Raw genomic sequence first — 25,305 nt, forward strand, 5'->3', positions numbered from 1 at the left:
AGATGGTCTTTCTTCTGCAGATGTTACTGTTGCTTTAACACCTACCCCACGGACACAACCTTTTTTCCCCTTCCCAACACGCCTATTCCCCTTTCCACCAGCAGCAGGCCTTTTTCCACTCATTTTGGTGGTTAACTAATTCACAACTCTGGAGTTGTTTGCACAAAAAAACAATGGATGGGAACCGAGCAGAGCTGAGTGGCCAAACTGTGGTATTAGGCCAAAACTATTGGCTGGGATAGATGCAGAAAAAAATTATATTCAATTTGCAACCTGATGGAGGTCAGTATAGATGGACTAATAGAGAAAGTCCCACACACTGCTAGAAGGCCAAATATTTTTTCAGAGCTAGATGCAGATAAAAATTATTTTTAATTTGCAACCTGATGGAGGTCAGTATAGATGGACTAATAGAGAAAGTCCCACACACTGCTAGAAGGCCAAATATTTTTTCAGAGCTAGATGCAGATAAAAATTATTTTTAATTTGCAACCTGATGGAGGTCAGTATAGATGGACTAATAGAGAAAGTCCCACACACTGCTAGAAGGCCAAATATTTTTTCAGAGCTAGATGCAGATAAAAATTATTTTTAATTTGCAACCTGATGGAGGTCAGTATAGATGGACTAATAGAGAAAGTCCCACACACTGCTAGAAGGCCAAATATTTTTTCAGAGCTAGATGCAGATAAAAATTATTTTTAATTTGCAACCTGATGGAGGTCAGTATAGATGGACTAATAGAGAAAGTCCCACACACTGCTAGAAGGCCAAATATTTTTTCAGAGCTAGATGCAGATAAAAATTATATTCAATTTGCAACCTGATGGAGGTCAGTATAGATGGACTAATAGAACAAGTCCCACACACAGCTAGAAGCCCAAATATTTTTTCAGAGGTACTGTAGATGCAGATAAAAATTATTTTTAATTTGCAACCTGATGGAGGTCAGTATAGATGGACTAATAGAGAAAGTCCCACACACTGCTAGAAGGCCAAATATTTTTTCAGAGCTAGATGCAGATAAAAATTATTTTTAATTTGCAACCTGATGGAGGTCAGTATAGATGGACTAATAGAGAAAGTCCCACACACTGCTAGAAGGCCAAATATTTTTTCAGAGCTAGATGCAGATAAAAATTATATTCAATTTGCAACCTGATGGAGGTCAGTATAGATGGACTAATAGAACAAGTCCCACACACAGCTAGAAGCCCAAATATTTTTTCAGAGGTACTGTAGATGCAGATAAAAATTATTTTTAATTTGCAACCTGATGGAGGTCAGTATAGATGGACTAATAGAGAAAGTCCCACACACTGCTAGAAGGCCAAATATTTTTTCAGAGCTAGATGCAGATAAAAATTATATTCAATTTGCAACCTGATGGAGGTCAGTATAGATGGACTAATAGAACAAGTCCCACACACAGCTAGAAGCCCAAATATTTTTTCAGAGGTACTGTAGATGCAGATAAAAATTATTTTTAATTTGCAACCTGATTGAGGTCAGTATAGATGGACTAATAGAGAAAGTCCCACACACTGCTAGAAGGCCAAATATTTTTTCAGAGCTAGATGCAGATAAAAATTATATTCAGTTTGCAACCTGATGGAGGTCAGTATAGATGGACTAATAGAGAAAGTCCCACACACTGCTAGAAGGTCACATATTTTTTCAGAGGTAGATGCAGAAAAAAATATATTCAGTTTGCAACCTGATGGAGGTCTGTATAGATGGATTAATAGAACAAGTCCCACACACAGCTAGAAGCCCAATATTTTTTCAGAGGTAGATGCAGAAAAAAATATATTCAGTTTGCAACCTGATGGAGGTCAGTATAGATGGACTAATACAACAAGTCCCACACACAGCTAGAAGCCCAATATTTTTTCAGAGGTAGATGCAGAAAAAAATATATTCAGTTTGCAACCTGATGGAGGTCTGTATAGATAGACTAATACAACAAGTCCCACACACAGCTAGAAGCCCAATATTTTTTCAGAGGTAGATGAAGAAAAAAATATATTCAGTTTGCAACCTGATGGAGGTCTGTATAGATGGATTAATAGAACAAGACCCACACACAGCTAGAAGCCCAATATTTTTTCAGAGGTAGATGCAGAAAAAAATATATTCAGTTTGCAACCTGATGGAGGTCTGTATAGATGGATTAATAGAACAAGTCCCACACACAGCTAGAAGCCCAATATTTTTTCAGAGGTAGATGCAGAAAAAAATATATTCAGTTTGCAACCTGATGGAGGTCTGTATAGATGGATTAATAGAACAAGTCCCACACACAGCTAGAAGCCCAATATTTTTTCAGAGGTAGATGCAGAAAAAAAAAAATTCAGTTTGCAACCTGATGGAGGTCAGTATAGATGGACTAATACAACAAGTCCCACACACAGCTAGAAGCCCAATATTTTTTCAGAGCTAGATGCAGAAAAAAATTATATTCAATTTGCAACCTGATGGAGGTCAGTATAGATGGACTAATAGAATGATGCTATGCCCAAAAGATTTTACTTCACTAGGTGCAGTAAAAAAATTGGTATTCTATACACAGGTGGTATATCTTGCAACACAGATAGGCTACTCCACTGACTAACACACTCTGCAATAGGCCAAAAAGGATTAGCTTTGCTAGATTCAGCCAAATGCTGTGAAAAAAACTTGCACAGCACTGGCACAGACCTGCCTGGCAAAAACTGATAGGAACTGATGTAACCTAGCCCTGAAAAAGACTCCAATTACAATTAGTCTTTACTCCCACAATCTATCTATTTAAGAGCACAGACCTGCCTGATAAAAGTCGTAGGAAATGCTGTAACCTAGTCCTTAAAAGGACTGCAATCACAACTATTCCCTACTCCCAAGCTATCTGTAGATTTGTGCGAAAATTGGCTTGAAATTAACAAGGTATAGCGCACACAGCAACAGCGGTGCCGTCTAACACGCAGCTGCAGCAGTGAGAAAATGGTGGCGACGGGGAAAATGGCTTGGTCTTATAGGGCAAGGACATGTGACATACACTGCCAATGACACATGCCCTTGCTTGTGTGAAAAAAAGCACTTCGCTCCGTGTGTGCGCTGCTGATAGGCTGACAGATTGCACCTCCCCACTGTAAATGCGGGAAAGAGAAAAAATTTGAGATCTTCATTGTTCCTGCAGAGATCCATCCCCTGCCCCTCCCCCCACCCTCCTGTACACTCAAACTGCGTATTAACATTAATTTTCATCATTACTGAGAAAAAATCCAGTTATGATTTTGATGCACGAACAGTTATCGAACATAACCTCAAACAGCCGAATTTTTCTCAAATTGTTCGTGTTCGCCGAACGGCTCGAACACCGCCCAAAACAGCTCGAATTTGAGATTGGCGAACAGTTCGAGTAGAACAACGCTCATCTCTAGTTAGTAGGCCTTGGATGCCCTGAAGTCACAGCTGCTCTAATTCCGGCGAGCCAGCGGAAGGGTGAGACTCTGTCTTTTGCACCATCTTGTGTATTTGCTGGGACTGTCCTATTTATTATTGTCTGTTTGGTGGTTCAATAAAGTATTGCCACACTGTTTTACCCTACCCTATGCTGTTTCAGTAATATTATGCCCATGGGGAAGGAGTGTGGGAGTTCAATGGGATAATGGGATGAGCCCTGGCCCATGCGGTCTATCTAAAGACAGCCGGGCCAGTGAATGAGACCACCCACAGACCCTCGTGTCTTCACACTCCCCCCCCCCCCCCAAAAAAAAAGAAGATTTGGCCCAGGACTTTCCCAGTGATTGACAAGTTCCTCCCATAGCGTGAGACTTGGAGCAGTGTTGAGACAAAGATCTAACTATTGTTGTGCCAGAGTCACTGGTATGGTATATGAAGGGAGGTATGTGTCACACTGGTTGCTAGCCTATGTGAACTAGAACCAATAAACTTTCTGCCAGCATTTTATATGCTGGGGGGTTAACTCTTAAAAAGCGTGGTTTTATCGGAATGAAATAGAGATGGGAGGGATTTCATTCCCCATACCTCCACCTCAGGGTGTGGCTGAACAATGTTTAAATGTTCAGTCCTGGTTTTTTTTCTCTGTTGTGAGTTTGTAGTGGCAAAGACTCCAGACTGGAAGACCACAGCTCAGAGAGGAGCTGAATGCTGGGACTACAACCTGTGTTGCTAATCCCACACTGCTATGGACTGTGCTTTCGTTTATCTTTTGTTTTGTTGTTTTGCCAGTAAGGCTGTGTTTAGTTTTGCTGGAGCTGCGGAGCTTTATGCCACTAAATAAAGCCTGCAGAGAAAACACGGTTCCTGAGTCTACTTCCGGAAGCGACCGAGTGAGGCGTCTTATCTTACCACAGCTGGTGGAGAATGCGGGCAAGATTCCAGGAACACGTGTACCTGCTACTGAGACCGGTGGATGTCTTGGGTGAAGGCTGCCAGCCAGCAGGAGACGTCCGGCACCATGGAAGAGCTAATTAAGCACCTGGTGCAGAGCCAGCAGACCATGCAGTAGCAGCACTTGCAGAGCATGCAGCAGAGAATGCAACAGCAGCACCGTGAGCAGCTACAGCAGCAACAAGAGACCACTAAGCTGCTGATACAACAAGTTCAGCTCCAGAAACAGCAGCAACAGGATCAGCATCACCAATAACAGCAGATCGAGTTACTTTTAGAGGTGATCCGTGGCAAGGCGACGGCTTCCGTCAAGTCCAAGTGATGATGCATACATCAGGAAGACGGTAAGGAAAGCGTTACAGAAGATGACCCCGGGGCATGATATTGAGGTGTTCCTGACTGTTTTTGAGAGGGTAGCGGAACGGGAGAAATTGCCGCTGGAGCAGTGGGTGGAGGTTCTGGCGCCATATTTGACTGGGGACCCGCAGAAGGCTTATTACAATTTGACATTACAGGACGCAAAGGAATATGCCAAATTAAAAACCAAAATATTGGCACGCTCAGGAGTGACTATGTCTGTCAGAGCACAAAGGGTCCACCACTGGGCGTATGCTGGCGACAGACCTCCACGCTCACAAATGTTTGACTTGTTACATCTTGTCCAGAAATGGCTGCAGCCAGAGTCTTCCTCTCCTGCCCAGATGGTTGAGCGTGTGGTAATGGACAGGTTCATCCATTCCCTACCCAGGCCGGTGCAGACCTGAGTTGCCCAGGGCGACCCTCGGAATGCAGACGACCTCATAGGTCTGGTAGAGAGATTCCAAGTGGTCGAAAAATCCCTGGGGATACCCGAGATAGCCAGCTCCCCTTACTGGAGTGCCCAAAAGGGAGTGGGTTCACCACGGAAAGGGTTAAGAGCCACAACTGGGGGGCATTCCACTTCCACTGAAGGGGCTGCAAGGTCTGTTGTGAAGGATGTGACCTGTTGGCGATGTCGCAATCCGGGACACGTAGCCACCCAGTGTCATACGTCTGCTGAGCCAATGGACTGCAGTCTAGGCAGACGATGTTCATACTATGCTTACCCAGCCTGCAGTGTGGACTGTCAACCCGGCGAGGGGCCGCAGGTGTTTGCCGTGTCCGTTAAAGGAGTGATGAACCTGGGGCTATTGGACTCCGGGATTCTGGTGACCTCGATCAGTGCCACCCTTCCCCACCAGCTGATCCCCGCCAGATCTTTGGGCATCCGCTCCATACATGGGGATGCCAAGAACTACCCGGTGGCCAGAGTGACAGTCGAAACAGACTGTGGCGCCCAATCCCACGAGGTCGGGTTGGTCAAGGACCTGATACATTCCATCATATTGGGGCGTGATTTTCCCTTGTTCTGGGATTTGTGGGGGAAGGGATCCAGACTCCATCACGGAGACAAAAGCCAGGACCCTAGAAATACCTCGGTCGACATTGGAAGTGGATCGGTTTCCACTGTGTGTCCTTGTCGGTGAGGAGGACGAGACTGTGACTGAGGAGGCCGACCTCCCTGAGTTAGAGGTGCCCGGAGAGAACTTTGGGGCAGCTCAAGTTCGGGACTTGACCTTGAAAGGGGCGTGGGACAATCTTACGGTTTGTAATGGTGTTGCCCAAGAGTCGGGGGCGGTACCCACACTTTGCAATTCAGGGGGTACCAGGTAACCAAACTGAAAGGTGAATAGGTAGTGGAACAGCTGTTAGTTCCTGGGCCATACCGTTGGAGGGTATTAGACATGGCCCACTCACATATTCTGGGGGGGGACACCTAGGGGTTGAAAAAAACTCAGGAGCGAATAGTGAGGAGGTTTTATTGGCCAGGATGCTACCGGGAGATCTTAAACTATTGTAGGTCCTGCCCCACCTGCCAGATAACCGAGCCCACCTCGCACGTCCGTAGTCTCTTAGTTCCACTACCTGTGATAGAAGTTCTCTTTGAGAAGATTGCCATGTACCTCGTGGGTCCCTTAATTAAATTGGCCCAGGGCCATCAATACATCTTGGTCGTCATGGACTATGCGACCCGGTACCCCGAAGGGGTACCCTTACGGAACTTAGCTCGGGAACTTGTCAACATCTTTGCTAGGACCGGCCTGCTGAAGGAAATCCTGATGGACCAAGGAACCCCATTCATGAGCAAGGTGATGAAGGAGCTGTGCAAAGTGCTTTAGATTACTCAGCTGCGAACCTGCGTTTGCCATCCGCAAACTGATGGCCTGGTGGAGCGCTTCAATAAGACCCTGAAAGCGATGCTCAAAAAGGTCATTGAGAAGGATGGTCGAGACTGGGACTACTTGCTTCCGTTTCTACTTTTCTCCGTCAGAGAAGTTCCCCAAGCCTCCACTGGCTTCTCTCCATTTGAGCTTCTATATGGCCGGCATCCAAGGGGTCTCCTAGACATCTCCAAGGAAACCTGGGAGGCCGAGATCACGCCCCACCGGAGATAACATCTGCGTGACAGCATGGAAAATCAGGGATGTTTTTTGGCGCGAACAAGTCGGAACCCCGAATACGAACCCGAATTTGACATGCCGAACAAATTCGCTCAACACTAACCATGACCTTGACCTTCTTTTTTTCCGGCAGTAGACAAGTCTGCTTTCTTGCGCTCAAGTCCTAAGAATGACTGAACCCTCTGTGGTTCCAGTTTTGATTTTTATAGGTTTAGCAGTCATCCCAGCCTGGTCAGAATGGTTCTGATTGTTATCAGTTGACAACTGCAGTGCTCTATTGACCTGCCTACCACTAGAATATCGTCCAAGTAGAGGATTATTAGGGTATTCTGCTACCGGAGATGCGCTGCAACTTCTATATAATTTTTGTAAATACCCTCAGAGCCATAGATAGGCCAAAGGCTAGCGCTCTGTACTAGAAGTGCCCGACTTGTTCGTTTATATACAAGGCCACCCTCAAGAATGTCTGATCTTCCATATAGATTGGGATGTGTTCATAGGCGTCCTTCACATCTAGCAATCTCATATAAAACACTCTGGAAATAGCATTTTATGGTCTCCATTTTGAAGGGCCAGTAGACTAGAAATTTGTTCACCCCTTTCTTTCAGGTTCACTATGGTCCTGAAGGTGCCATCTGTTTTTTTTTATTAGGAATAGGGGGAATAGAATCCCTTCCCCTGCTCCTGCACTGGCACCTCCGGGAAATTCTCTTATCTCCTGCCTAGTCCAGTATATCATCTAGTGCCCGTCCGAAGAGAAATTCTCCTTCGCATGGAATTGGGCATAGCTTGACCTTGGACTGAACATCCCCCGGCCAGCTCTTGAGCCATAGTTCTCTAAGTGCAGCATTTTATAGGTTTGCCGATCTGTTTGCAAACATCACTGAGTCTGTCGAGGTGTCTGCGAGGAAAGTAGCTGCACCTTGAATTATATCCTTAGGGACGTTGTTCTTAATCTTATCCTCTAACTGCTGTAACCAAATCATCATGGATCTGGCCATGCAGGTTGCCCAAACTGCTGGTTTTATTGCCCCTTCTGAAGACTTCCATATCTGCTTCAGATACACATCCACTTTTTTATCAAGAGGATCTTCAAAGGGCAGGGTAGATCTTTTGGTTGACTTGGCCACCGCCATGTCTATTTTAGGGGTTTTGTCCCACATGGCTGCTTCTTCCTCATCAAACAGACATCTGCTTTTGGATGACGAGGGCAGTGGATCCCTTTTCTCAGGCTTCCTTCATTCCCTATTAATGAATATTTAAATTTTCTCACTAACCGGAAATATGCAATTTTTCTTTTATTCCAAACCCCCGAAACATAATGTCCTGGACTGTTCTTGGGGTTTTAGTATCTGACATGCCCATAGTAGTTCTTTACCAATATATCTGTGTCTTCCGTAGGAAAACACTGCCTACCCCCTGTATCACTATCAGAGGATGAGGAAGAAGAGGAGTCCGATTCGTCTCTATCCTCAGATATTACAGACTCTTCTGAATCAGCGGCCTGCTGTTTGGGTCTTTTCTCCCTTTTACCACTTTCCTGCTGAATCAGTGAATTAATGGAGTCTGTAACTTCTATCCTAATTATGGATTTAAAATCCATGGCAAAGTTGGGGGTTTCTTCAGAGGTGGTCTTCAGAATAGAAGAATCTCTTCATATATGTGCTGGGTAAGTTATCGCCGCACAGTCTTTATCTTTTAGCTTGGCGCTACACTTCTTAGTCCCCTCCTAGCAAAGAACTCCAGCATATCCATGGCATCAAGAGGAAAGCTGCCGGCCTCCACCATCTGGTGGTCAACCGTCCACTATATACCGGAGGGACGCCACAGCTCCAGCGTCTGCTGCTGACCTCCCCCCAGAAATCTCGCATTATTTCCGGGTCAGACTTTTCCTTCCAGCGAGCGGTGTGAAGGGAGCATACCGGCGAGCCCTGTGCATAAACAGCCCCTGCATTTTACTGCCGCATTGCTTTCTGGCACACTTCCTCAGCAGGGCGCGCTAGATATCCCACTAGTGCGCCTCGCGCTTGCGCAGATCTGGGTTGACATAACTCCAGCGCACTCAACACGGGGCACGCCAACCACGTTCAACAAAGTGGTCATGCAACTGCACACCCCAACGTCCTGGCCAGCGGTCGTGTCTCCAGATCTGTCAGCATCCCAGATCCTTGCAGACACCAACCAGACTTGGGTAAGTTCAATTGTACCGTTACTTTACTCTCTAGGTTCCTTCAAGGACCGGAAACCATATTGATGAAAAGGAGAGGTACCACCCTTTTGTTCAGTAGGTTTCCTGTCCTTGATTAGTGGATACCCTCTCTCTCAGGTGGTGCTGTCATGGGAGAAGGGGAAAAACAAGACTGACCACAAGACCATCACAGCCATCTACACATCATAGGGGAGATCTCATGACACCTTCTCTCCATCTACCTGATGATCCTGAGGAACATTGGGGTCTTCTTGTTTACAGTCCTGTGGAAGAAGAGGACGGGGACATCTCTCTGGTGTTGTCCTCTTACTGGATAGATCTGGAGGAAACACATACAGGGACTGAATTCATTCTTTACATACAGATAATTATAGGCCGTGTGTATTTAGTCCTGTCTATTACCTGGTGATGTGAGGGGCTGGGGAACCTCCATCATGACGTCCTTGTACAGATCTTTGTGTCCTTCTAAATACTCCCACTCCTCCATGGAGAAATAGACGGCGACATCCTGACCCCTTATAGGAACCTGACACATACAATGATACCGTCATCCCCCCGATCCCTCCATAGCGTTACTGTATAATGTCCCAGCATTCCCAGCAGTGTCACCTCTCCAGTCAGCAGCTCAATCATCTTGTAGGTGAGTTCTAGGATCTTCTGGTCATTGATATCCTCATGTATCAGGGGGTGAGATGGAGGTCCTGTGATTGGGCTCAGGGGTCTTCCCCATCCCTCAGACACAGGGTCCTGACAGCGCTCACTAGAGGTCTTCTTCACTACTGTGTAATCCTGGTTATGGAGAGACACATTATTAAATCTCCCTCCAGACATTTCCAGAGTCCTCACCTCTCCAGTTCTGTCCATCTGTTATTCCCATAGATAAGAATGATGTAATGTGACGTCATCAGAATCTCTCACCTCTCCAGTAAGCCGGAAGAGGATCTCTAGGGTGAGGTGGAATATCCTCTCCGCCATCTTGTCTCGCTCCCTATCCTTCGAGGAAAATTCTCTTCTATAGAAGATCTTCACTGAGAGGATCCGATATTGTAGAGACCTGAATGAGAAGAAGATGAGAAGATGTAACGTCATCAATAATTCTATGTAATAATACAATCACTGATTCCGGTATAAAGCAGTAATCTGTGGATCTGATCCTGGATGATGCCGGAAGAAAAAGAAGAAGTGGATTTTTATGGCGGCCATTAATGAGGTTTACTTTGTCAGCCGTACGGCTTCTGGCCTCACTCTGTTGCAGCCGTACGGCTTCTGGGTTCACTTTTTGCAGCCCTATGGCTTCAGGGTTCACTTTTTGCAGCCTGTGGGCTTCGGAGGTAAATCTCTGTGTGTTTTCTCTACCACTGGGAACCTCCTATATATTACATAAAAACATTCCTGAAAACCCCTTTAATCTGACTTTATAGAAAAAGTCTCTATCCGGCTACTGTCCTCCCCTCATGAATCACAAAATATGCCAAGTGTGAACAACTCCTGTCCCCAAATGAGGACATGCAGGCGATCAGTTGATAGTCGGGGGTCTGGCAGTGAATACCCTCAGCAATCAGCTGTGTTTTGCTGGACGTAGTGGCCTCTCCAGGACACATGTGGTATTACATGGTGCTCTTTCAGAATAATATGTAATATGTAATACATGATATCTTGAAGTCTTCCAGAAGAAGATATTGGCAGACAGGTAATGACTTATTACCTACCAGCCATTGTCTCCTTTATCACTCGCTAGTTCTTATACACATTTGGATGATGTCACATCTTCGTTGGAAGCCGTATTAGGAACCTCCATCGCAGATTTTATCATACAGGACGAGTTCTCAGCCAACAGCTATTTGGCCATTGTTCACATGACGTAAGCCTATGTTATATACAGCAATATGCAGCAGGATACACGAGATCCAGGGAAATATCCAATCGCCAGAAATGGGGTCAGGAAGGAATTTTTTTCCCCCCTGAATCAGAATTCTTTTGGGGGGGTTTCTTTGCCTTCTTCTGGATCTTTGGGTCCCACTGACTCTCAGGTGGTCCCCAATGACCGCAGCTCGTTTTGTGGTCTCCACCGGGGCCAATCTGAGAGTGACTGTGACCATAGTTTAATTTCTTAAAGGACCAGTAATATTTTCATTACAATGTTGCTTACTGCTATTTCAATAAAAAAATTAATTATATATATATATTGTTTTGTGTGTTTTTTTTTCCTGGATTTCACCTTACACAGTGAGAATGATAAGAGTAATCACAAAATATGGGGGCTCCATACACAGAGAGAACTCTGGTACCAAATTCCATGACAATTGTTCTGGGGTTTCGTCTGTGATGGAGCAGTAACATTGTATCCAGGACGTCGTACACACCATGCTACAGAAAGAAGACTGAAGAACGGGACGCAGCCGCAGAATACAGGAGACACAGGGTCTTGTGTAACAGTAAAAAACAGGAAAGATGTTCAACAAGTGGCCGGGGGGCTCCAGGACCAAACCAGGAGGGAGGCCTCAGTCATCAGTGGCCAATATTCCCATGAAGTGGCCACATTTACCAACCGTTCTGCAGCCACTCGTTTACCTTTGTCCAACACCTCCGTCGGTCCTTGCAGTTATTAGGCTACCACTGAAATGCTTTTCTGACTACACACAGACACGTACATAGAAACCGTGCATGCCGCCATCACCGTACACAACCAGAGTCCTGGTCCAGACCAGTGGCCTTTCCAATTCAAGTCTACTTGGGTTTAAACAAGGGTCCTGTCTCTAAGAGAACCATGTGCTTGCCACTTGGAACAGCAGTAATACAGTAACACCAGGTTAATATTCTTCGGGCACAGAGATGCACAGACAGTGAACCCTCTTAAAAAGAAGAATTGGACTGACATTCCCTAAGCAATAAGTACCCACACAATTGGAGGGACAGATTGCTAGCCCTTGCTGCACCATGGTGTATGCCCAGTGGTGGCCACTCTTAGTCTAAGTTGGCTCTTCAGATTGCATGGTGATAAAGAACCTGAGGGCCATATACCTTCAAGAAAAAGATCTCATAAGGACACGTTGCCTTGAATTGTGAAGAACACAATAATGTTTTCCATACAATTCTATTGTGTTCTATTCAGGATATATTAAAAAAAAGTCTGATGCTTAGAAGTTATAAAATGAGGTCAATACAACCTCAGGTGAAGAACAACACATCACAAATTACACCAGGTCATCGAATATTTACCAAAAAAATAGACTTAAATGCAGAAACAGTGTGTGAAAAATTAAAGGGGTTGTCCAATGAAAACAAGCTCCAATCTACAGGAACCTTCATCCCCTTTAGATTGGAACGGTGGTCCGCATGCTAAAATGCTGCTCCATTCATTCTATATGAGGCGGCCATGAAGTGCACCCGACTTAATTGGACAGATGAGACAGAGTGGCCTTACAGAGAAGGGTCCTTGGATTGGACGCCGAGTTACGGACCCCAAAGCAGCACTGAATATGATGTACTAGTGGGAGTCACGAGTGCAAGGGTTCAAGGGCGCCAGTAGTGGAAGACAGTGCGCGAAACCGAAGAACAAGTAAGCAGACCTGCTGATCAGCACTGCAGTGCTGAGGCCGAGTTATGGAGAAATAGGGAGCGACAGTGCGCCTCACCAGTCCTGGAGTATATTACAGAGGAAGGATACTGTGTGGAAAATGCTTCATACTGTAAAGGAAACGTCCAGAACACTTTGTGCCCCGCGATATCCCTTGTATGCCGGGACGTTGCTAGGGTCCTAAAAGATCAGGGGCCAAAGCCCCAAAGTAGGTGCTTCCCCATACAACCTCCCAGCCACTTAAAAGAGGACCTATACATATATAATTACAGTACACCATTGTTGCTAACCTAAAATACACAACTGAAAGACCAATATTCCCAAAATTACTTCTATACAAGGCAATAATAATCCCGCTAAACAATGCCCTCTACCATCAACACTACACAGTGAGTGCATAGTATTATGATATGACCATTGCCTCTACATAAAAAACACACTGTACAAAGACCATCTGACTTCTCACATTTCCAGCACCATCCCCATCTATTCCCACCCTGCACAACCTCCCCATGCTGCCTGCTCCTCCGACATGGAATAGGAACCTCAATACTTCAAAAATTATGTCATTACTATGATTACCCTCCACCAATTAATGCTACAAAGACTGTGTGCCAGATAGAGGGGACCTATCAAAATAATAGCGTCCCATAGAAAGTAGTAAAGACCCCACTGTGCTGCCTAGCAAGTAATAATGCCAGATATGCTCTTATGAAAGTTTCAATATCTGAAGTGTTCCCTCCAAGCAACAAATACCGTTGAGTATCCCCTATAAGTAATAATGCCCCCTTAAAGCCACAATCAAACTACACCCAACTACAAAGTTCTTCTTCAAGTCTATGGACGATGATTTCGGGGTGGTGAAAGAAGAAATTTCTGATGATGCACCCATTTAAAAGAAATAATGTCCAGAGTGCCCCCATAGCACCCTGTATAGTGTATGATAGTCCCACAGCTCACTGCACACTGTATGATGGTCCCCACAGCTCCCTATTCACTGTATGATGGTCCCCACAGATCCCTATACACTGCATGATGGTCCCCACAGCTCCCTAGACACTGTATGATGGTCCTAACAGCTCCCTACGCACTGTATGATGATCCCCACAGCTCCTTAGATACCGTATGAGGGTCCCCACAGCTCCCTAGACACTGTATGATGGTCCCCACAGCTCCCTATGCCCTGTATGATGGTCCCCACAGCTCCCTATGCTCTGTATGATGGTCCCCACAGCTCCCTACGCTCTGCATGATGGTCCTCACAGTGCCCTATGCACTGTATGATGGTCTTCACAGCTCCCTATGCATTGTATGATGGTCCTCATAGCTCTCTACGCACTGTATGATGGTCCCCGCAGCTCCTTATGCACTGAATGATGGTCCCCACGGCTCCTTATGTACTGTATGATGGTCCCCGCAGCTCCCTACGCTCGGTATGATGGTCCCCACAGCTCCCTATGCACTGCATAATGGTCCCCACAGCTCCCTATGCCCTGTATGATGGTCCCCACATCTCCCTATGCACTGTATGATGGTCCCCACAGCTCCTTAGGCACTGTATAATGGTCTCCACAGCTCCCTATGCATTGTCTGATGGTCCCCACAGCTGTATACGCACTGTATGATGGTCACTGCAGCTCCTTATGCACTGTATGATGGTCCCCACGGCTCCTTGTACACTGTATGATGGTCCCCACGGCTCCTTGTACACTGTATGATGGTCCCCACAACTCCTTATATACTGTATGATAGTCCCCACAGCTCCCTACGCTCTGTATGATGGTCCACACAACTCCCTATGCCCTGCATAATGGTCCCCACAGCTCGCTATGCCCTGTATGATGGTCCCCACATGTCCCTATGCACCGCATAATGGTCCCTACAGCTCGCTATGCACTGCAAAATGGTCCCCACAGCTCCTTATGCACTGCATAATGGTCCCCACATCTCCCTATGCACTGTATGATGGTCTCCACAGCTCCCTATGCATTGTCTGATGGTCCCCACAGCTCTCTATGCACTGTATGATGGTCTCTACAACTCCTTATAACTGGCATGATGGTCCCTACAACTCCCTATATCCTGTATAATGGCCCTCACAGCCCCATATATACAGTACTGTATGATGGCCCCACTGCCCAATATATACTGTATGATGGCCCCCACACCCACTTGTACATTATATTATGGCCCCTACAGCTCCCTTTATACTGTATGATGGCCCCACAGCCCCTTATAAACTGTATTCTGGCACCCACTCCCCATTTTATATAATATGATGGCCCCACTGCCCCTCATATATAGCATGATGACTCCTATAGCCCCTTATAGTATGATGGCACCCACACCCCTTATATATACAGGTGCATCTCACTAAATTAGAATATCATCAAAAAGTTTATTTATTTTAGTTCTTCAATGCTGAAAATGAAACTCATATATTATATAAAGTCATTACAATCAAAGTGATCTATTTCAAGTGTTTATTTCTGTTAATGTTGATGATTATGGCCAGGGGCGCACATAGAAATCATGAGGCCCCATAGCAGAAGCTCTAATTGGACCCCCCCCCACCAAAAAAATAAAGAAATATTTGTCTGTGTCACAGAAGAGCCGATCTCACAACTTTCCAGCCTTTACTTCGTTTTTCTAATGTTCCTCCTACTGAAGTCCTAGATCCCTCTTTCATTGCCCCCATGAAGTATGATGCCAATAAAAGTGCCCCCCAAACACAGTATGATACCCCCATGGTGCATTCCTCCACATTAGCCTCTACATGAACAGTATAATGACCTTATTGTACCCCACTTCAACTCCCAAGGCAAAGTATGGTGACCTTAACACAGTATGATTCACCCAACTGTGACCCCCACACAGCCCTCCATACAGTATAATGGGCCTACATACAGTATAATGGCCCACACTAGCCCTCCAAACAGTATAATGGCCCCACACAGCCCTCCAAACAGTATAATGGCCCCACACAGCCCTCCAAACAGTATGATGGACCCCATACAAACCTTCACACCGTATAATTGCTTTCATACAGTATAACAGCCCCCCAAATAGCCCCCAAAATATCATAATGGCCCCACATAGACTTCCATATAGTATAATATGCCACCCATAATCCTCCATATAGTATAATACACCCTCCAAAATCCTCCATATAGTATAATGCACCCCCCATAATCCTCCATATAGTATAATGAACTTCCCATGGTCCTCGATAGAATATATTGCACTCCCCATAGTCCTCCATACAGTATATTTCACACCCCAAAGGGTAAAATGCAGCCCCCATATAGTATAATGCACCACACAGTCCTGCCGTATTATGGGCACCACGTACTCACTGATTTTAAAATACCGTATGTTTTAAATAAGACGACCCGAGTATAAGCCGAGGCCCCTAATTTTACCACAAAAAAACTGGGAAAACGTATTGAGTTGAGTATAAGCCTAGGGTGGGAAATGCAGCAGCTACTGGAAAATTTCACCATCCTGGTATGTATGGCACCCCTCATCACCAATCCTGGTATGTATGGCACCCCTCATCCCCCAATCCTGGTATATAGGGCCCCCCTCATCCTCAATCCTGGTATGCATGGCACCCATCATCCCCCAATCCTGGTATGCGTGCCCCCCCCTCATCCCCCAATCCTGGTATTCGTGGCCCCCTCATCCCCCAATCCTGGTATGTGTGGCCCCCTCATTCCCCAATCCTGATATGTATGGCCTCTTCATCCCCCAATCCTGGTATGTGTGGCCTTCTCATCCCCCAATCCTGGTATGTGTGGCCCCCTCAACCCCCAATCCTGGTATGCATGGCCCCCTCACCCCCCAATCCTGGTATGTGTGGCCCCATCACTGCACACTGCCTGTCATCACTGTATTCCTGTGACAGCCAGCCTGTTGCTAGTGTTCATAGGAGATCGTGATTTCTGCTATATATAGCAATGCTGTATATAGCACAAGCAATCAAATGATTGCAGGTTCAAGCCCCCTAAAGAGACTAACAAATACAGTGAAAAGTAAAAAAAAATGAAAAAAGTATAAAAGTTCAAATCATCCCAGTTTTCCCCCCATTAAAAATTAAGAAATATAAAACATTTAAAAAATACACATATTTGGTATCGCTGCGTTGGTAAAAGTCAGATCCATCAAAATATAAAATAAATTAATCCATTTAGTATACGGCGTAACTAGAACATTAAATAAAATGCCAGAATTACAGATTTTCAGTCGTTGCAACAAGAAAAAAATATATCATAACAGACAATCAAAACATTGTATATACCCCAAAATGATATCAATATAACCATCAGTTTGGGGTGCAAAAAACTAGCCCTCACGCAGCCCCATTCCCGAAACATGGAAACGCCACGGCTTTCGGATCTCGGAAAGTGGCGACACAAGCAAATTATTTTTATTATTTTTTTTACAAATTTCTGAATTATTTTTCATCACTTAAATATAAATCCTATAAATCGTCACTTAAGTAGAACAGATGAAGCTTTACTACCTCCTGCTCCAGTTCCAGCACTTCACCGCTGCCGCTGATCTTTAGTCACTGGCTTCAAGGGTGACATCATGACTGCAGCTCTGCAGCCAATCACTTGGCTCAGTGGCCACGCTGACAGAGCTTCTAAGCTCAGTGATTGGCTGCAGCAATGATGTGTGCTGAAGTTGACCCATCACCCCTGCAGCCTGTCACAATAGAGCACAGGAAGCGCTGAAGATCCAGAGCTGGAGCAGCAGGAGAAAGTAAAGCTCTGTGTGTTTTCTCTACCACTGGGAACCTCCTATATATTACATAAAAACATTCCTGAAAACCCCTTTAATCTGACTTTATAGAAAAAGTCTATATCCGGCTACTGTCCTCCCCTCATGAATCACAAAATATGCCAAGTGTGAACAACTCCTGCCCCCAAATGAGGACTTGCAGGCGATCAGTTGATAGTCGGGGTCCGGCAGTGAACCCCCTCAGCAATCAGCTGTGTTTTGCTGGACGTAGTGGCCTCTCCAGGACACATGTGGTATTACATGGTGCTCTTTCAGAATAATATGTAATATGTAATACATGATATCTTGAAGTCTTCCAGAAGAAGATATTGGCACACAGGTAATGACTTATTACCTACCAGCCATTGTCTCCTTTATCACTTGCTAGTTCTTATACACATTTGGATGATTTCACATCTTCGTTGGAAGCCGTATTAGGAACCTCCATCGCAGATTTTATCATACAGGACGAGTTCTCAGCCAACAGCTATTTGGCCATTGTTCACATGACGTAAGCCTATGTTATATACAGCAATATGCAGCAGGATACATGAGATCCAGGGAAATATCCAATCGCCAGAAATGGGGTCAGGAATGGTATGTGTGGCCTTCTCATCCAACAATCCTGGTATGTGTGGCCCCTCATCCCCCAATCCTGGTATGCATGGCCCCCTCATCCCGCAATCCTGGTATGTATAGCCTCCTCACCCCCCAATCCTGGTATGTGTGGCCCCATCACTGCACACACAAAAAATAAACACTTATACTCACCTTCCTTCCTCACCTCTGCTCCAGAGCTGCTGTCTTCTGTCTGCCAGCAGCTCATGTTGGTATCTGAGCAGCGCGTGCTCCTAGTTGCCGAGGTGAGCTGCTGCTGCCGGCATATTCACTCCTCTCCACACTGGGACTATGAGCGTTGACAAGAGTGAATATGCATTCTCTTTAGTAGCGGGCACTGTAAGCAGGAGCCACGGCTCAGCGCTCCTCCGTGCCCGCTACTAAAGAGAATGAATATTCCCTCTTCTCCACGCCCATGGAAGTGGAGAAGAGGGAATATTCATGTCCCTTTAGCAGCGGGCACACGTGGTAGCTACAGCAGCCGCTACTGCGTGTGCCCGCTCCTCCGTCGCCGCAACCTCCTACCCCCCCAATACTCACCTATCCTCCTCGCTCCCCCGAGGCTCACGGGCCCCATAGCAGTGGTGTGGCCTGCCACCATTGGCGGTACGCCACTGATTATAGCTTACAGCCAATGAAATCACAAAAGTCATTATCTCAGTAAATTAAAATACTTTATAACATCAGCTTGAAAAATGTTTTTAAAATCCGAAATGTTGGTCTACTGAAATGTATGTTCAGTAAATGCCCTCATACTTGGTCAGGGCTCCTTTTGCATCAATTACTGCATCAATGCGGCGTGGCATGGAGGCGATCAGCCTGTGGCCCTGCTGAGGTGTTATGGAAGCCCAGGTTGCTTTGATAGCAGCCTTCAGCTCGTCTGCATTGTTGGGTTTGGTGTCTCTCATCTTCCTCTTGACAATACCCCATAGTTTCTCTATAATAGATTCTCTATGGGGTTAAGGGCATGTGAGTTAGCTGACCAATTAAGCAGAGTGATACTGTTGTGTGTAAACCAGGTATTGGTACTTTTGGCAGTGTGGACAGGTGCCAAGTCCTGCTGGAGAATGAAATTTCCATCTCCAAAAAGCTTGTCGGCAGAGGGAAGCATGAAGTGCTGTAAAATTTCCTCGTAGATGGCGGCGCTGACTTTGTTCTTGATAAAACACAGTGGACCTACACCAGCAGATGACATGGCTCCCCAAACCATCACTGATTGTGGAAACTTCACACTAGACCTCCAGCAGCTTGGATTGTGACCTCTTCACTCTTCCTCCAGACTCTGGGACCTTGATTTCCAAAGGAAAATTGGAACTCTGGGATCTAATGGATGGTGTCAGTGACTGCCTTCTTGGCATTTGTCAAGTCAGCAGTCTTCCCCATGATTGTGGAGCCTACTGAAACAGACTATGGGACATTTTTAAACACTTAAGAAGCCGTTGCAGGAGTTTTTTGTTAATTATTCTAATTTACTGAGATAATGACTTTAGTGTTTTCATTGGCTGTAAGCCATAATCATCAACATTAACAGAAATAAACACTTGAAATAGATCTCTCTGTCTGTAATGACTCTATATAATATAGGAGTTTCACTTTTTGTATTGAAGAACTCAAATAAATTAACTTTTTGATGATATTCTAATTTAGTGAGATGCACCTGCATATGATGACTGTTGCCCCCAGTGGAATATATGCGGTGTCTATTTTGGGATATTTTAGTACACCCATGATGATACTATAGACAGCCATTATACCTGGAATGGCCCCTTCCTTGCGTGCCTTGCTTTTTTTCGCTTACACGTCTAACAATCACATATGTGTTGTGTCCCTTCCCCCATCATCCTATTTTTCTATTGCTGAATAAATATGATAGATTTTATACTCCCTGGACTCCTTTGATGGTCTTTTACCCTGCGGGGTTTTCTCTCATATATGGACTCGCTGTGTGGTGGTGATGGTAGAGGACATTGTGTAGCAGGATCATTTTGGCCTTGTATAGTAGTAATTTTGGGAATATTGGTCTTTGTATAGTGTATTTTAGATTAGTAACAGTGGTATACTGTAATTATATATGTATAAATCCTCTTTTAAGTGGCAGGGAGGTTATAGGGGAAACGTACTTTGGGGCTGGGGTCCCTGATCTCTTAGGACCCTAGCAACGCTCCTGCACTGGGGAAAAGCAGGGTCTGGAGGCCACTTTAATATCATCATTTTATGGATATGACGCCAAAGAAACTAATGAAGTGCTTTGCAAAGTGCCATAATTTTCACAATTCTGAAAACAAATTGTAAGTTTAGTTCCACTATAAGTGATCTTAATTCTGTTATGAGAGCTAACCTTCTGAGACAATTTATCAATGCGGTGTGTGAATTGTGACATTAAGCTTTGCTACATCTATACATAGTGAAGTTCAGGATCAAAATGCTGCAGGTCCCATCTCTTCTACAGAACAATCCCATGGAAATAAAGCTGATCATTTTATCAGACGGGATAATTAGAACTTACCTGGTTGGATCCTTTGTTTCTGGTGGTTTCTTTCCCAGGTCGTCATTAAGGCCCTTTACAATAAGCTCCAAAAACTCATCGGACTTTCTGAATCTTTCAAGCGTTTTCTCCATCACAGAAAGGACAGAAAGGACGCGCTTATCCTGGCAGAGGAGAATCAGAGATATATTGTTCTACATCTCCCAGATGTTTGGATTTATCTACAGACTAATGATTAATCTCGCATGAAGAATGATAATATTATAACAGATCACAATTTTGGGGTAAAATTATTCAATTTTAAATATATATACAGTACAGACCAAAAGTTTGGACACACCTTCTCATTTTAAGATTTTTCTGTATTTTCATGACTTTGAAAATTGTACATTCACACTGAAGGCATCAAAACTATGAATTAACACATGTGGAATTATATACTTAACAAAAAAGTGTGAAACAACTGAAAATATGTCTTATATTCTAGGTACTTCAAAGTAGCCACCTTCTGCTTTGATGACTGCTTTGCACACTCTTGCATTCTCTTGATGAGCTTCAAGAGGTAGTCACCGGAAATGGTCTTCCAACAATCTTGAAGGAGTTCCCAGAGATGCTTAGCACTTGTTGGCCCTTTTGCCTTCACTCTGCGGTCCAGCTCACCCAAACCATCTCGATTGGGTTCAGGTCTGGTGACTGTGGAGGCCAGGTCATCTTGCATAGCACCCCATCACTCTCCCTCTTGGTCAAATAGCCCTTACACAGCCTGGAGGTGTGTTTGGGGTCATTATCCTGTTGAAAAATAAATGATGGTCCAACTAAACGCAAACCGGATGGAATAGCATGCCGCTGCAAGATGCTGTGGTAGCCATGCTGGTTCAGTATGCCTTCAATTTTGAATAAATCCCCAACAGTGTCACCAGCAAAGCACCCCCACACCATCACACCTCCTCCTCCATGCTTCACGGTGGGAACCAGGCATGTAGAGTCCATCCGTTCACCTTTTCTGCGTCGCACAAAGACACGGTGGTTGGAACCAAAGATCTCAAATATGGACTCAACAGACCAAAGCACAGATTTCCACTGGTCTAATGACCATTACTTGTGTTCTTTAGCCCAAACAAGTCTCTTCTGCTTGTTGCCTGTCCTTAGCAGTGGTTTCCTAGCAGCTATTTTACCATGAAGGCCTGCTGCACAAAGTCTCCTCTTGAAGAAATGTGTCTGCTGCTAGAACTCTGTGTGGCATTGACCTGGTCTCTAATCTGAGCTGCTGTTAACCTGCGATTTCTGAGGATGGTGACTCGGATAAAGTTATCCTCAGAAGCAGAGGTGACTCTTGGTCTTCCTTTCCTGGGGCGGTCCTCATGTGAGCCAGTTTCTTTGTAGTGCTTGATGGTTTTTGCATCTGCACTTGGGGACACTTTCAAAGTTTTCCCAATTTTTCACACTGACTGACCTTCATTTCTTAAAGTAATGATGGCCACTCGTTTTTCGTTACTTAGCTGCTTTTTTCTTGCCATAATACAAATTCTAACAGTCTATTCAGTAGGACTATCAGCTGTGTATCCACCTGACTTCTGCACAACACAACTGATGGTCCCAACCCCATTTAGAAAGCAAGAAATGCCACTTATTAAACCTGACAGGGCACACCTGTGAAGTGAAAACCATTTCCGGTGACTACCTCTTGAAGCTCATCAAGAGAATGCCAAGAGTGTGCAAAGCAGTCATCAAAGCAAAAGGTGGCTACTTTGAAGAACCTAGATTATAAGACATATTTTCAGTTGTTTCACACTTTTTTGTTAAGTATATAATTCCACGTGTTAATTCATAGTTTTGATGCCTTCAGTGTGATTGTACAATTTTCATAGTCATGAAAATACAGAAAAATCTTTAAATGAGGTGTGTCCAAACTTTTGGTCTGTACTGTATATATATAGCAATTACATTATTCTGACAAGACCAATTTTTTGTTTTTTTCTTTCCCTTTTTCCCAAAAAATATAACTTTGTTTTTTCATTAACATAGACGGAGGGCTTGTGTTTTGTGGGACTAGTTGCTCTTTGGAATGACAATATTCAATTTACCACATAAAGTATTGAAAAATGGGGAAAAAATCAAAGTAAGGTTATTATTTTTGTTTGTTTGGGTTTTTTTATGAACATTTAAAAAAAAATGTGGTTTGTGAGACCATTTTCATCTTGCAAAGACCTAATTTTATAAAATGATACCATTGATGGAGTTGTCGGCTTTTTCTTGTGGAGAGATCAGTAGTTACAAGTTTCTGGCACTTTACTGTCCTTTACAGCATTGACCCGACGTGTAATAGATTTATATATACTGAAAGATTGTACTTATGTCAATGCAGCAGAAACAAATATTGTTTTACGCTTTTTCTTTTTTATAGTTGGCCAGAAAACCGCAGAACCTTAAGCAGAAAATGACATGAATGAGACCATCTGCCCGGCTTGTACCGGATCCGGGGGTGTTACGTACAAGGCGAAGGTCCCAGAATAAGGATTTGCTTCATTTTGGTGCAGAGTTTCTAGTAGTTTCTGGTTACTACTGTTACAGGCAGATGCCGTCTGCATAATACAGCCAGCACCGCCTCAACCCCCTCCATGCATGTGGACCCCGGCACAAACACTCAGGCACATCCTTTTATGCTGAGACATTAATAATTCTACAATTATCACACACAACTTATATACAGAAACCCCCCAACCGTCCCCGATCCAATGGGACTGTCCGGCTGTCGCTGGAGGTCGGGGCTGTGTCCTGACGAGCTGTGTTCTGTCAGGACAGTCTGTGTAGTACAAGAAAGTCTCATGCCGTGCATGCTGCTGTGATCGCTCCTGGAGAGGGGCAGCATCCGCTCCGCACACCTCATACACACCCGGCTCAGCAAGCTTCGTACACGCGCGGCTCCGCTCCGCAAGCCTCGTACACGCCCGGCTCCGCTCCGCACGCCTCGTACACACACGGCTCCGCTCCGTACGCCTCGTACACGCGCGGCTCCGCTCAGTACGCCTCGTACACGCGCGGCTCCGCTCAGTACGCCTCGTACACACGCGGCTCCGCTCCGCACGCCTCGTACACGCCCGGCTCCGCTCCGTACGCCTCGTACACGCCCGGCTCCGCTCCGTACGCCTCGTACACACGCGGCTCCGCTCCGCACGCCTCGTACACGCCCGGCTCCGCTCCGTACGCCTCGTACACGCCCGGCTCCGCTCCGTACGCCTCGTACATACACGGCTCCGTACAACTCGTACACACGCGGCTCCGCTCCGTACACCTCGTACACACGCGGCTCCGCTCCGTACACCTCGTACACACGCGGCTCCGCTCCGTACACCTCGTACACACGCGGCTCTGCTCCGTACGCCTCGTACACACGCGGCTCCGCTCCGTACACCTCGTACACACACGGCTACGCTCCGTACACCTCGTACACACGCGGCTCCGCTCCGTACACCTCGTACACACGCGGCTCTGCTCCGTACACCTCGTACACACGGCTCCGCTCCGTACACCTCGTACACACGCGGCTCCGCTCCGTACACCTCGTACACACGCGGCTCAGCTCCGTACACCTCGTACACACGGCTCTGCTCCGTACACCTCGTACACACGCGGCTCCGCTCCGTACACCTCGTACACACGCGGCTCTGCTCCGTACACCTCGTACACACGCGGCTCTGCTACATCCACACTGTAAACCCCTCCTGACCCCACACATAAACTTCAGCTCATCCAGCACCATGACAACCAGCACAGCAGAGTCCTGCATCCACTGAGGCCCCTGATCATGTGACCCCTGACTCCTCCCCTCCTGTGACCTCATCACAGCTCCTGTGCGCACAGAGCAGCCATATATGTGGTGGCGGCTCTGCAGGTGGAGGTATGTGGAGACCCCATTACTGGACGCAGGGGGCATTAACCCCTTCAGCACCGAGACTCTTTTGGGGTCTTGTGTTGCCCCTTTATAAGAATCATAAGGTTTTTGTTCTGTTTCCTGTAATAGATACATACGACCCAACTATGGAGACAGGAAGGGGGGAAACGTATTGTTCTCATAGTACAGGACCCCTTTACTGCCCCACAGTGTAATGCCCCCATTATGCCCCTTATGCAGTATGTATGATGCCCCCCACACAGTGTAATGCCCCCATTATGCCCCTTATGCAGTATGTATGATGCCCCCACACAGTGTAATGCCCCCATTATGCCCCTTATGCAGGATGTATGATGCCCCCACAGTGTAATGCCCCCATTATGCCCCTTATGCAGGATGTATGATGCCCCCACACAGTGTAATGCCCCCATTATGCCCCATGCAGGATGTATGATGCCCCCACAGTGTAATGCCCCCACTATGCCCCTTATGCAGGATGTATGATGCCCCCCACACAGTGTAATGTCCCCATTATGCCCCTTATGCAGGATGTATGATGCCCCCACAGTGTAATGCCCCCATTATGCCCCTTATGCAGTATATATGATGCCCCACACAGTGTAATGCCCCCATTATGCCCCTTATGCAGGATGTATGATGCCCCCATTATGACCCTTATGCAGGATGTATGATGCCCCCACACAGTGTAATGCCCCCATTATGCCCCTTATGCCGGATGTATGATGCCCCCATTATGCCCCTTATGCCGGATGTATGATGCCCCTACACAGTGTAATGCCCCCATTATGCCCCTCATGCTGGATGTATGATGCCCCCCACAGTGTAATGCCCCCATTATACCCC

At 45.7% G+C, this 25,305-nt stretch overlaps 1 protein-coding gene and 1 pseudogene across 1 annotated transcript in view; one reads left to right on the forward strand and one right to left on the reverse strand.

Moving 5' to 3' along the window:
• The window catches only part of LOC141192283 (gastrula zinc finger protein XlCGF66.1-like), a 364,897-nt gene that overhangs the window by 144,962 nt on the left and 194,630 nt on the right, over positions 1 to 25,305 (forward strand). The window lies entirely within an intron of this gene.
• The window catches only part of LOC141192277 (uncharacterized), a 58,432-nt pseudogene that overhangs the window by 21,314 nt on the left and 11,813 nt on the right, over positions 1 to 25,305 (reverse strand).

Source organism: Phyllobates terribilis, unplaced genomic scaffold, assembly GCF_046119375.1.
Source record: "Phyllobates terribilis strain yellow unplaced genomic scaffold, ASM4611937v1 Scaffold_56__1_contigs__length_8794411, whole genome shotgun sequence".
In the NCBI taxonomy this organism is placed as follows: Eukaryota; Metazoa; Chordata; class Amphibia; order Anura; family Dendrobatidae; genus Phyllobates; species Phyllobates terribilis.